The following is a 13,956-nucleotide window of genomic DNA, read 5'->3' as shown; positions in this document are numbered from 1 at the left end:
TGTCTGAGAGAGAAAGGAGTCTAGGCCCACCCTAGACTCCAGCACTCCTTGTCTCAAACCTTTAAAGAAACAGTAGCCTGTTTCTCCCCTCCCCCTCACCCGCTCCCCACCCTTCCTCAGACTACTTCCTCTCCCAGTGTCTGTCTCTGCTGTTCCCTAGGCCTCCCTTTGCTCCAGAACTCCTAGAATGGAGTAGCTCCCAGGCCAGGCTACATCCCTCTCTATCTTTAAATGTGTAATAAACTGGGGCAATAAACTTCTCTTTATATCAGTCTGCAAAAATGGCATAATAATACCTACTTCACATAGAGGCTCAATTGAGGTTTGTAAAGCATAGTAAATCTACTGATGAAGGCATATAGGAATTGCCACACTAAGGGCTTGTCTCCACTGTGCCGCAGTGAGGACTCCAGTGATGTGAATCGCAAAGAGCACAAAATGTTGCATTCTAACTGTCTCATGTGGATGCTGCCAGCATGAACGAAAAGGTATTTCGTTCATATTAATGTAGCTCTGTTTAAAGAGGACTCTTTGCTGAAACTGACAAAAGGTGCTGATTATTATTTGTATTTTACTGTAGCTATGCCCAGCATTATACAAAAGGTTACTCATGCCACTGAAAAAATAGTCTATGAACATGAAAAGCTTACAATGTAAAGGCATGAGTGTCTGTTGCAAAGATATGTTGAGCTTTGTCCACTAAGAACACTATTAAAACTTCCTAATAAATCTGTATCAGTCAGTATAAACAGTGTAAAATGAAAATGCTTTTGGTCACTGTTGACTTAGGCTGGTTTTGAACTATCCAAAAGTTTTCTGAACAATTCAGTCTCCTTGTGTTCGTTATCTAACAGTTTATTCATAGAGAGGATTTAGGGTTTGATCCAAAGCCCACTGAAGCCAATGGAAAGATTCCTTTTGTTTCAAGGGGCTTTGGATCCGGCCCTGTATGCTTCATAGCTTTGCAATGTCTATATTCCCATATCCATATTACTGCACTGAACAAAATGGGTACAATTTTCTTTGCTTGAAATACCATTCAAAGATTATACTGTATATGAGAAGTACCTAGATACCATACTGCTCTGAGCTGAATGTATATTTTTCTCTCTCATTAACCATTGTTTCTTAACAAACACAATTTTGAAACAATAAAAACCAGTGCAACTGTGTTGAATGCAGTTGAAACCCCAACAAAACTGGCACAAGGAATTTTTATAGATTTGTAGATTTTTAAGGGCAGAAGGGACCATTAAATCATCTGATCTAACCTGTATATCACAGGCCATAGAATTTTATCAGGACTACAGCATATCTTCCAGAAGGCACTCAGTCTTGAATTGAAGAGATGGAGAATCCATCATTTTCCTTGGTAATTTAGTCCAATGGTTAATCACCTTCACACTGTTTTGTTTCTTTTTTCTCCAATGTACCACAAAGCAGATAGTCCTCAAATGCTGAGATCCTCCTCCACAGAGGTCCTACCATGTACTGCTGACATTTTCGGACCAGGAGTATGGAGTCTGTGTCTAAGAAGATGACACACAGTATTTTTTATTTTCTCAGTATTGGATCATTCATTAGAGCCAGATTGCTGCAATTGCATATAGAGGAAAACAAATCAAGAGGTTAAACTGAAAATAACTATTTTAATCTGAGCTTCTCAGATGAGTTCCTTCGCGTAATTCAGCAACTCCTTGGAAAATTGGTATTTGTTTATTTGTCGGTTGGTTGCAGCTGCTCCACCATAATTGGTCACAGCGATGTGAAATATTTGAAAGGAACATTGCTTCTGGAAAGGTAGACCACAGAAATGTTAATAGAAAAAAAACATTTTCGGTGACTATTTATTATATTCAGACAAACAAACACCCATGTGAGCATAAAAAAAGGAGGAAGAGGGCAGTTTTTAAGTACAAGGCAGTGTACTCAGTGTTTACCAACAGGAGAACCACTTCACATTTAAGGCAATCAGTAGTTTGTTGAGAGATTTCAAATTCTTGGAAAATAATCAGACATCCATGGGCGGCGGGTATTATAGGCCGGGGGAGACTGTGCCTCCCCAAACAGCCTGGCATGGCCCCACCCACACTCCATCCCCAGGCCCTTTCCTGCAATGCAATTCCTTCCTGCTCTTCCATAGTAGCCCAGGCTGGCTGGGCTGGGGCTGGGGCTGGGTTGGAGGTGTGCCAGTGTGCCACTGTGATTCAGGGCAGCTAGCACTGGGGCCATAGCCACACAGCCCACCTGGCGCTCAGGATGTTGGGACCACGTCCCCCAGCCACCTGGCACTCCAGGGATGGGGTTGGAGGCCCACCCAGAGCTCTGGGGCTGGAGAGGCTGGGGGTGCTGTGGCTACACTGCCCAGCCACCCGGAGCTCTGGTGCTGGAGGTGCTCGGGCAGCCCAGGACTGGGAAGGCGGGGGGCAGGGGCTGCAGTGGGGGTGCTCTGGGCTCCTGCGGGGGATGGGGGGAAGAAGGGGAGGATGAGGGGCGGGACCTCAGGGGAGGGGCTGGGAGCTAGTCTCCCCCAACAGTCGATTCACCGGCCGTTCATGCAGACTTCAGAGTATTTAAAATAATCTTGGCACAATGTTCCTGGCTTTTTGAAGGGGAGGGGTAAGAATCTAGAATTTTAATTTGTTTTCTCAGTGTCATTGCTGCCTCTTTGTCCCAGGCAGTGTGGGGCATGTCTGTGATTGATGCTCTGCTTGCTTGCCGTACAAGAACAGACAAGGTGAGAAGAACTCCAATCAGGCCTATTGACTCCATAAGAGCCACCTGTGAAGTCACATGCAGCTACAGAGCCATGGTAACTGCATTAGAAGGAAAATACTGGGGAACAGTGAAGAATTGCTTCTGTAAAGAGTAAAATGTTGGAGGGACAATAAAATACCAGCTCTTAAGCAACCTCTAAATGTAGGCTTATTAAAACATAAATTATAGCCAAAAATATTTTTGAAACAGATGTTCTTATTTGAGATGCAAATGACACATTTACAAAAAGTAGCCAAAAATGTGTTACTTTTTTAAATCTTTGGATATATACTTTACAGCATAATGATGTATGTGCCACGAGGCTGCACGCCAAGAAACCACAACAGCACTAGTGTTGTGTTGTCAGATACAATATACATTTTCCTCTTAAAATTGCTCATTTCTAGTTGATCAATGTAAGTTTCTGTATGCAGCATCAAAAATAAAACTCACAGTCCTGGTCTCTTCCATATTAACACAGTATTATTAAATATGGAGATACTGTGAAATTTACACATAATGCCAGCCCAAGTAATATATACAATGGGTTTGTGTGGGGATGCTGGATGGAGGAGTGGATTCACTCTCCTTCCTTCAAGCAGAACAGCTCTGCAACCCCTTTGTCTTTTATTCCAGAAGTTCTCTGACTTTAAGACCCATTGCACCACATCTACAATTCACAAGTACTTCCCTCATTTTGACCAATACAGTTAGTATGGATTCCTGTTCTGATGTAATTCCTTGAACATGATAATGGGTGAGGTACCACAAGTGGTACATGTACAATACAATAAGAACAACTGGAGTATTCTGTTCCCTAGTTTGGAATAATGGATGTGGTTTGTGGCCACTGGATCTATTTAACTGCAGATCCAGGGTCCATGCTCCATCAATCCCATGTACTAAACTCCTCCCACTCTGTGCGATGTGTGTTTGCCCACTCCCGTTTTCCTTTCTTCTTTACAGTGGGATTGGTATAGCTCTGCTATGTAAAGCTGGGCAAAAATTTTCATATTAAACTTTTTTTTAAGGGAAAAATGTAGAGTCAGCAACACTGAAACATCCCAGAAATTCATGTTGATTTTAATGAATTGTTTCATGTAAAAAAATGTGAAAACAATCTATATAATTTCAATTTTTTAATTCAAAATAACGTTTTGTTTCAAAATTTTCTTCAATATTTCTTTAAAAATATGAGTATATAAGGTATTACATTAATATTTTTCTAGATTATCTTCCTCAGATATCTCTCTGCAATTTCAGTGGACTATGCTAGTCATAGAAATTTAGAGCTGGAAAAGACTTTTAGATTATCTAGTTAGACCATCCTCATGCAGATTCATGTTTGTTGGGTACTTTATATTGCTTTTCACATTCTAGTTTGAAATGTCTCAAGCAGTGTAACTTCCTCTATTTACAACCTTCGCACCAGGCAGGCAAGTCACCATACGGTTCTCCCGGTCATCACAAACCCAGCTATCTAAGTTTCTAATGATCAAATCTCCCAATACTAATACCTGCCTTTTCCTAGCAACTGGAGTTCCCTCCCCTGGAGAGGTAACCTCAGTGCGAGAGGCAACCCCAGCACCGTCTGGAAGGAGGGTCCCAACTATGGGAAGGTTTCCCTCTGCTCCCATTGACTGCTCTGCTTCCCTGGGCCTTTCATCCTCCTCAACAGCGCAGGGGCTGTCTGACCGGAGGTGGGACAATTCTACAGTGTCCCGGAAAGCCTCATCAACATACCTCTCTGCCTCCCTTAGCTCCTCCAGTTCCGCCACCCTTGCCTCCAGAGTCCGTACATGGTCTCTGAGGGCCAGGAGCTCCTTGCACCGAATGCACACATACGCCACCCGCCCACAGGGCAGGTAATCATACATGCTACACTGAGCGCAATAAACTGGATAGCCCCCACTCTGCTGCTGGGCTTCTGCCTGCATTGTCTCCTAGTTAATGAAGGGGTTGTTTAAAGCAAGAAGTTTTGAATGTAGTTTGGGCTATAGGTTTTAAGGGGAATAAAGGGTATAAGATAGAACCGGCAAGGGACCCGCGCTCCCTTCCTGCTCCCCTTCCAAACTCCCTTGCGAAACTCCCTGTTAGCAGCCCCTGTTCGCAAAAATCTTTATAAAAAACATTTTATAAAGATAATTTATAATGAAAAGCACTATGTAAATTTATAAAGTTTTTTAAAGTGTATTTATAAAAAGGTAGTATTTTTACCTCTTAAAGATTTTAAGCTGCTAGTGTCTTGAATGACTTGACAAATGACTGAATATTAGGAAAATTAAATTGTAGCAGATAGATTCTGTAATGCATAAAGCATATAATATTGAAAAATAGCTTAAGATTTCTCTTATATGAGTAACCATCTATTAACTATAGAAGTCAGTAACACCTAAGAGTTTTAGTTTATTCTGTTGCCTTTATGACCTGAGGAAACTTCAAGATCATATTTGTGTGGAAAATTATACATATTTATACAATTATGAACCCAACACATTTCCTCTGAAAATTCAGTGATTTCCCACTAGTGAAAGCTGTGCAGTTCTTATTTGAAGTGGGCCAGTATGAAAAAGGAATAATAATTAAATGTGGGGGAAATGTTCAATGCAAAATAATGATAGAAATAACATTAGCTATTCCAAAAGTAATATTTTTTTTCTGATTAGAAAACCTTGCTATCCTCCACTGTGCAATAAACGTTGTTACACTGAGGGTTTATATTGCAGGAGTTTTTATTTATTTATTTTTTAGTTAGTGTGGAGGGATTTGTGTGAGAGATGGTATGATGAAATGAATGACTCCGGAAGGTCATTTTTAATGTATCCAAAGGACTTTCAAAGTATTTAAATAGAAAAATAAAGTTTTTAAGAGTCCTCACCTCCCTGAAATAATGAACTACATCTTCCCCCATCATCCATTATCCATAAATGCCTCTAAGTTAAAGTAACTTTCTCAGAGCTTTCATATTTCAAGCAGATCCCAGGTTAAAAAGAACCCTGCCCTAGGCTTTAGATGAACTATGGTAGATTCTGGTTTAGTCAGCCCATTCAGACCTGACGTTCAGTTTCCCCCTCACCATTGCTCCTCAGTAGAGACGATCAGAAAAATTCCAACAAAATATTATTTTCTCAGAATTTGCAGATTTGGAGACAGTTTGATTTTTGCCAAAGTTCTGTCAGAACCCTGCCTGCCATACAGGTTTCAAAATAGGCCCTGTGAGCTCACCCACCTGGCTCTTTGGCATCCCGTTTTCTGGATTTCAGTTTTGTTTTCTGGCTTGAAACAACTTTTCATTTATTTTTTAAAAGGAGGTTGATATCAAAACCAAAGGCAAGACATTGAAAAGCAGGATGTGAGCAGGCAGTGTCATAATTAGAATTACTCTTATAAAGAGAGTAAAATTAGAATGGGAATCATTGAAGGAATGCCACAATGTCATTTTTAGTAATTTATTTTAACTATACTACTTCAAAGAGGCAATACAATAATTAAATTATGGGTGGACCATATAGCAAATTATTGTTACATTTGAATTACATTTACAAAAATGAAGGATATGTATTCATTGTAGAGTTAATTCAGGGGATTGACACCTGGGTTGTCCTAACCCAGATGTGAGCAGCCACATTGTACAGCCATACTCAAATATATCCATCTATCCACAATGGTGCTGCACTCACTCATGTGTGGTGCTAGGACTTCTGACAGTGTATTTCATAGTTCTTTGTGTTGCCCCAAACTATGCCACTCTATGAATTCTTTTGCAACGTACTGTGGGAGAATTTGTCTGTCCTTCCTGGGTCCCTATCAGTAAATAGTCTTAGCCCACCAATTTAGTAAACCTTTTCCAGCTTCCATGCTCTAGATGTCTGTCCACAGCCTCCATTCCCACCAGTGATGAAGAATGGATCCACTATCTTTTCAATTTATTTCTATAATAAATGTTTTATTATTAAATAGTCAATACGCTTTTAATAATATTCCAAGACGGAGAATAGAATTCATATACAAAATCTACAGCATTAAGAATGAGATTAAAATAGAGTGCCAAACTTGTTTCCTTTCTTGGGTTTAATTCAAGTGTTTTGTTTTAGACAAGTACCCTAGACATAATAACTTTTTTTCTAATGGGAAAATAAAATCCAGGGCAAAACTGACAGAGACCACCATTCCCTTCCCCCATCCCCAAGTGCAGGATTTGTCATTCAAACTAAATACTGCAAATCATTTATGTGACAGCAAAATTATTTATTTGTCATGGATGACAGCTGTCAAAGAAATGACAAAAAGTTGGATTTAACATTGATTTAAATGTATCTTTCCCTTCAAACTGATTAATTCATTCAATGTTTTTATAGCTTTTCCTTTAAACATTGGGAGTTGCTATTAGCCATAGAAAATGAACATTAAAATTATTTTAATAATCCATGTTGCCATCAAGCAAAACAGATCTGTGGAGCAGATGAATGGGGCAGGTATAAATCTCAGTTTAGGATCCAATTTAGCAAAACACTTGAAATCAATGGGACTGCAAATGTGCTCCAAACTAGCCACATTTTTAGTACCTCGCTGATGCAAGACCTTTGCCTAAGAACATAATTTTGCTGCCACTATTGTGTATTTTTTTTAAGCGGGGAGAATATTGTGAAAACTTATTCACATTTTAAAACAAACTCACTTTTTTCACAACTCTTGTGTGTGTGTGTTTTCACAAAAATTCTAGTGCAGAAAGTTTGCAGAAATAGTGACTTGTAAGCTAATACCATAAAATATTCCCAGAAAGCAGATTTCAAGTTTATTATGTTGTATATGCACACTAGAAATTCTAGTCTAAAAATTAAACTCATCTAATCCAGGAGTAGGAACATACTACCTGACCCAGGTGTCAAATGAAAACAGCATGAAATTTGAATAATAAATAAAACAAATTGCTCATGAGCAATCTAGAGACCAAGAATGATATGCAATAATTGTTCACAAAACATTTGTGAATAATAAATACATCTGAGAAAATTGCAATCTCTTTTGAGCAATTTGCAAATAGTAAAAGATGCAAAGATTAGGTGTGTTACAAATTATTCACTCAGTGTCTTATTTACTTGTTCTTTGCATGGACTAGAACTAGGGGATGAGGGGTGAGGGATAGCTCAGTGGTTTGAGCATTGGCCTGCTAAACCCAGGGTTATGAGTTCAATCCTTGAGGGGGCCATTTAGGGATCTGGGGCAAAAGTCTGTCTGGGGATTGGTCCTGCTTTGAGAGGGGGTTGGACTAGCTGACCTCTTGAGGTCCCTTCCAACCCTGATATTCTATGAAACAATTAGGAAAACCATAAATTCACATACAAACAAAAAGCCTGGAAAATAGTTAGTGTTATAAATAAAAATGTTATTAATATTCACTCAGAAAGTTAGCAAATAAAAGACAATAGTTATAAACCCCTGGGAGAGTTATTCTCTTATCTTTAAATCAGTGATAAATTCTTATCTATATTTTTATCTTGGCTGGCTTCAGCTAAAGTTTCTAATCCCTTTCTTATGTGCAACTGATCACATTAATTCAACTTCCACAGTATTTACTTAGGAGAGTAGTTTGCATTTTTTAATTCATCTCTGGCTTTTTTGAAAATTTCTTTTGGAAAGTTGACCAATAATGACTGGCTTATAGCTTCCTCTTGAGGATGTGATTTGGGTGAAACATTCTCCAGTCTCTTCCAGTAGATATTTAAAAAATAATTAAATTCCTCCCACATACCTCCCAGTATAGAATATACCCATGTCCCATTGCTCTTCATCCTCCAAAAGGCTGACCCCTCTGGCCCTTCTCCAACAAAGCAGTTAAGCACATGCTTAGTTTTAACCAAATGAGTAGTCCTGCTGACTTGCAGAATTGAGCGCTCAAAGATGACTGGATTCCACTTTTAGGAGATAGGCATTTTCTTATTGCATTACTATTCCTATTGCATTACTAATGTTAAAAGAAAAATGACTTACTAAAATTGGCCTGGATGCTGCATTGGGTGCCTGTCCCCTGAACCGTTCCATGAAGGATCAGAGCCATTGTAATGAAAGGGTTAAATCTGTATAATGGAAGAGCGTCTCTGGAAAGACTTTCAAATATGGTAAGCAAAAAACAGGGTTGCATTTTTCTTAGATTAGAGCACCAGGAGCTCTGATGGCTATAAAACTTACGATGAACTTTTTTGTCTCCCATTTAAACACTGGGGGAAATGTCACAAGAGCATTCAAGTTCTTTCCAGTCAGTCAATTTGTCGTCATATTAAGCACTGCTGTCTGCTCTGATGTTCTCCAGTGACAGTCCTATGTTCAAATACCATCTGCCAGCTTCTGCTAATTGCTATCCATCTTCCGTTGCTGGTCATTCACTTTTCTTTTAGGTCACAGTAAGTCAAAATTGTTGACGTTTGTGGAAACTCAGGTACTAAATATCTCACTAAGAGATGCACAAGTGGTGCTGAATGTAGGTTACAAGGATAACCTGTTTGTTTTGATCATTTTCAGTGTATGATATATTTTTCAACTCCTGTATGCAAACACATTCATTGCAAGGCGATTAAACTCTAAAGCATAGAGGTCAGTTCCTGGTCTTGATACAGCCCTTTGTGCTGCTCCAGCTGTACAAGAAGACATAATGTTTCACTAACCAGGCTGTTATGCACCCGATTACACTGGCACCCAACTTGCTGTGAGTACCCCCACGGAGATGATTTCTGGGTGAAGTACTGTTGTGCTGCAGGATGAGCTGTTGCCAGCTGGTACAAATAAGAGCAGAATTCTAATTCATACTAGGAGCCAAACTGTCTCTTGGCAGCCCATTGTTATAGGGAAGTGCAAAGGTGGCATACCGACACCTTTCCCTCCAACCCAGATTCTGTACTGGAGCCCCAGAAGTACTTGTTTGAATTACCCTATGAATTGAAGAGTAGGAGGTTTTTAGTTTGTTTTTCAAATAGAAAGTAGTAATTCACTATTAAATACTTTTTTTATGCCTAACAGGGTTTTTTGGTTGGGGGAGTGGGTTGTCTAATTTTTTTAAAAATTATTTTTTGGCTTGCTTGATAGCAAAAAAAAGAAGAAGAAGTAAGGTTAAATATTTCTCTCTCTATAAGAGATGGGCCAAGCTTATTTATGTACCCCCGAATAGGAGTGTTCAGAGTGTTGCCCGCCCTGCAGCCAACTGACTAGCGTGGGCCATCCAGAAATACTCCTCCAAACTGGCAGCTAAAGAAGAGGATTGTGGCATATTGGAAACTGATTAAGAATGACAAGCTATCACTTTAAGTGTGAAGGATTTCCTGGCTCTGCTTGCAGGCTATGGGGTTCTGGGCTAAGACAGCAGACAGCCAGTCTGGATGAGTCAGTTTATAGCAAGGGAGTTGGGGGGGGGCGATGTGCCTCACTGCCTTAGGGAGTGCTCTGTTTTCTTTGTGCTAAAGTTCTTATGTGTTATTCTGAATTCTAAGAAATAAAGAAGTGTTTTGATGCACACTATTATGGTTTTATCCACCTCTCTCGGGGTGCATGCTGTGAACATAGCAAGGATCACCTTCTGCATAAATATATATTGTTTTATTTCACTTTATAGCTATGTGTCTATCCAACGCTCTGAGCACACATGTGCAATCTAATTAAAACAAATCAGGTTAAATCAAATCCCTTCCATCCGACCAAAATTAAGCCTACCCCCCTGCAAACCACTCACACCCACTCAACCCACCATCTCAGAAAGAATATGGAAAGACAGACTGGCTTTGTACATGTATCATGGAGGTCAACAGATATAAGTTCTAGCACACCAAAGAGAAGAGCCAGTTCCAGAGCTGGGCACCCTTTACTGAAAAAGTCCTTCTACCAGCTCCACCCCAATTAATTCAATGGGTCTCTGTTAAATCAAGAGCCTCCCCTGATCTCAGTTGCTGCAGGAACAACAAGGAGGTTTTCTAACATAGCCAGGCCACAAACTGTTTAGAGCTTTATAGGTTAAATCTACTGCCTTTGAATCATACCTTCTGACAAACCAGCAGTTTATGGAGAACAGGTTGTGAATAAATTGTTGGTTACATTTTGCTCCTGCTGTCTTCCGGAATAGCTGTAAGGAGATGATATGGCAGTAATTCAATGCAGAGGTGACAAAAAACATGCAAAAAGTACCATAGTGATTGGGGGTGGAGGGGAGAAGGATCATGACTGCCTGGCCATATGCATATGGGGAACTCTTGAGAATGGCTGCTGTCTCCACTTTAGTGTTTAGAATCAGTTACTTGTTTAAGCTCTAAAAATTGTAAATGAAAAATGGAGTTGTAGCTTGTAATTTTGTCTGCCTTGAGGATGATTCCAATAAAATTGATCTACGTAGTTAGAAGCTAAAATAGTGATGCTAATTTATATCCTGGAAAGCAAGGAAAAGCCAAGTTCCTTCTCATTATCTACCAACATATCCCCTTTAGCATTTTAATTGTTTCTGTACTATCTGGAAGTGGGCATAAACCAGAAACCCACATCCAAACACCAACTAACATTGGAAAAGCTGGGATCCAGTTCTGAACTTTGCACTGCAGGCCCGTCTCTGGTTATATCCATCTTTATATTATAGCCACAGATTTTTCTGGTGACTACAGTCTTTGTTATTTCAGCCTTGCCACATAAATCCATTTTACAGGTCTATCATTCTCATTTTCCTCCTCTGCAGTTTTTCTGTATCCTCAGTGATCATACCATGGTAGTTCATACAGCACAATAATCAAATTGATTTGTACCAAGCCTTTTATATAATAGTGGAACACTTTCTTCCACACTTGTTTTTTGTGCCCCCTCTTTATAAGTCTTACTATTCTAGTACCTTTCTGGTCATAGCTCATTACATGACATTAGAATTGCATGGTCCAGATTTAGACAATTGCTCATTTATTCACATGAGTAGTACCATGGGCCACAGATTTAAACAATGAAACTACTCAGTGTGTATAAAATTTATGCATGTAAATAAGTCTTTGTAGAGCCAGGGTGTGGTGGGGCGGCTGCCCCACGCCCAGAGAGTGTGGGCTGCGGCAGACCCGGGTGCCTGCACATCCCGGCAGCCAATAAGAGAAGGGCTTGTTGCGAGCCAATCAGAGGCCAGATTGGGGACAGCCAATCAGGGCCAAGCTCAGCCATATAAAAGACTGCTCAGGGAGCGAGCAGTCAGTCTGTCCCAGGCCTTCAGAGGGGAAGGTCTGTCTCCAGAGCTGGGAGGCCAGCACCACGGGCAGCGCAGTGCAGGCCAGCCTTGGAGAGCGGGAGAAGGTCCTACTCCGTAGCCTGCCAGGCGGCAGGCCTTGAAGGAAAGGGCCTACCGGGAAGAAGGGCCATTGGGGAAGCGGTCCAGAGGAACAGACAGAGGAGGAAGAAGAAGGAGGACAGTGAGGCTGTCGCTAGAGGGCCTCTGGACCAGGACTCAGAGTAGTGGGCGGGCCTGGGTCCCCCCCCCCCCCCCCCCCGCTTTGTTCCCCTTGGCAGTACACCCAGCCATAGGCCGCAGGGAGCGGCCAGCCAAAACTACGCCAGATCCCGGACTGTAGGGATCGGACTTGGAGGTGTAGGACTGTGGGTCACCCAGCCCCCGGAAGGGGGTGCGAATGGACAAAGGGACACTGTAGGAGGACAGTGTTCCAGAAGAGGACACTGTGCGTTGGGAGCAACGCGGGTCCACACGCCAACCAAAGGCGAGACGACAGATGGGACGCCACCAGAAAGGGGCGCTCTACTGGATCGAACCAATTCCCCGAGACGACCAGTAGGAGGCGCCGCGGTGGTAAGTCCCTACATTGTCACACGTGGTGGAGAATGTAGGCAGCGATCCGGACCTGTTAAAGGGTCCAGAGTGTGGGGGTTGAATCAGGAGCACCCCGCTGAACCCCAAGATGGAGGCCGAGAAGCTCCTGAAGTGGATGCTGGAAAAGCAACAGGAGCAGTCGGCCCAGCAGCAACAGCAGCAGGTACAAATGCTGCAACAGATGACTAGCCAACAGCAACTGCTGATGACTCAGCACCAAGAACACCAGCAGCAGCTCCTCCGGGAGTTGGCCGCCCAGCAGCGGGCGCAGCAGGAACACCTGGTACAGCAGATGGCTGCGTTATTACGCCCAGCAGGAGTCACCCCTGCCACACCCATGGGGACTGGATTTGGGGATACTGTGGGGGCACTACCGGTATGTCTCACGAAGATGGGGCCTGAGGACGACCCAGAAGCATTCTTGGTGACGTTCGAGCGGGTAGCGACCGCTGCCCAGTGGCCTTCAGAACATTGGGCCACCTTGCTAGCCCCCTATTTGACGGGACAGGCTCAGGCCACCTACCGTAGCCTCGACCCCTGAGAAGCCCTTGAGTACGCCCGAGTGAAGGCGGCCATCTTGGATCATACCGGCATTAGCCCGGAAACCTACCGCCGGCGTCTCCGCAAGGAACAGTACCCCCCGGGGGCCCGACCCTGCGCCGTGGCCCAACGGATCCGAGACCACTGCTGGAAGTGGTTGAACCCGGAAGGTTTGATGGGACCCCAGGTGGCAGAGATGGTGGCCCTAGAACAGTTCACCCAGATCCTGCCCCAGGGAGGAAGGGCCTGGGTACGACGACATCGACCGACTACCTTGTCAGCAGCAGTGGCCTTGATGGAGGATTACTTATCCGCTGAGGGGGTTGAGGCGCCACCCTGGGCGGCAGGGAACCTTGGTCACAAGGGCGGGACAGAAAAGGGGAATCTCCGCGGGTTGGGACCTCCCGAACCATCGACCGGCACCCGGCACACGTCTCTGAGGCATCCCAACCCCGAGCCCAGATGCAAGACACCCCAGGTGACAGCTCAGGGGGAGCATCAGCCCCTGGAGCAAGCAGGCCCCCTTGGGGGAGGCCCCTGGCTGGCCGAGAATCGAGAGAGATGCTGGGGTTGCGGACAAGAAGGACATTTTTGAAGGGATTGCCCTTTCATGGACTGCAGCTACGGGCAAGCCTGGGTGGCCGGACGAAGGGCTCAGAGGAGAGGGATAGGAAAGCTGGTGGTCCCTGTCTGGGTCGAGGGGACTCCCACAAACGCCCTCGTGGACTTGGGGTGCAGTCAAACCCTCATACGGGAGGGGCTGGTCCCGAACCTGAATCTTTCGGGGCCCCCGATCCACCTACAGTGTGTACATGGGGACATCCGCCCGT

Source organism: Emys orbicularis, chromosome 2, assembly GCF_028017835.1.
Source record: "Emys orbicularis isolate rEmyOrb1 chromosome 2, rEmyOrb1.hap1, whole genome shotgun sequence".
In the NCBI taxonomy this organism is placed as follows: domain Eukaryota; kingdom Metazoa; phylum Chordata; order Testudines; family Emydidae; genus Emys; species Emys orbicularis.
This window is presented reverse-complemented; position numbering follows the sequence as displayed.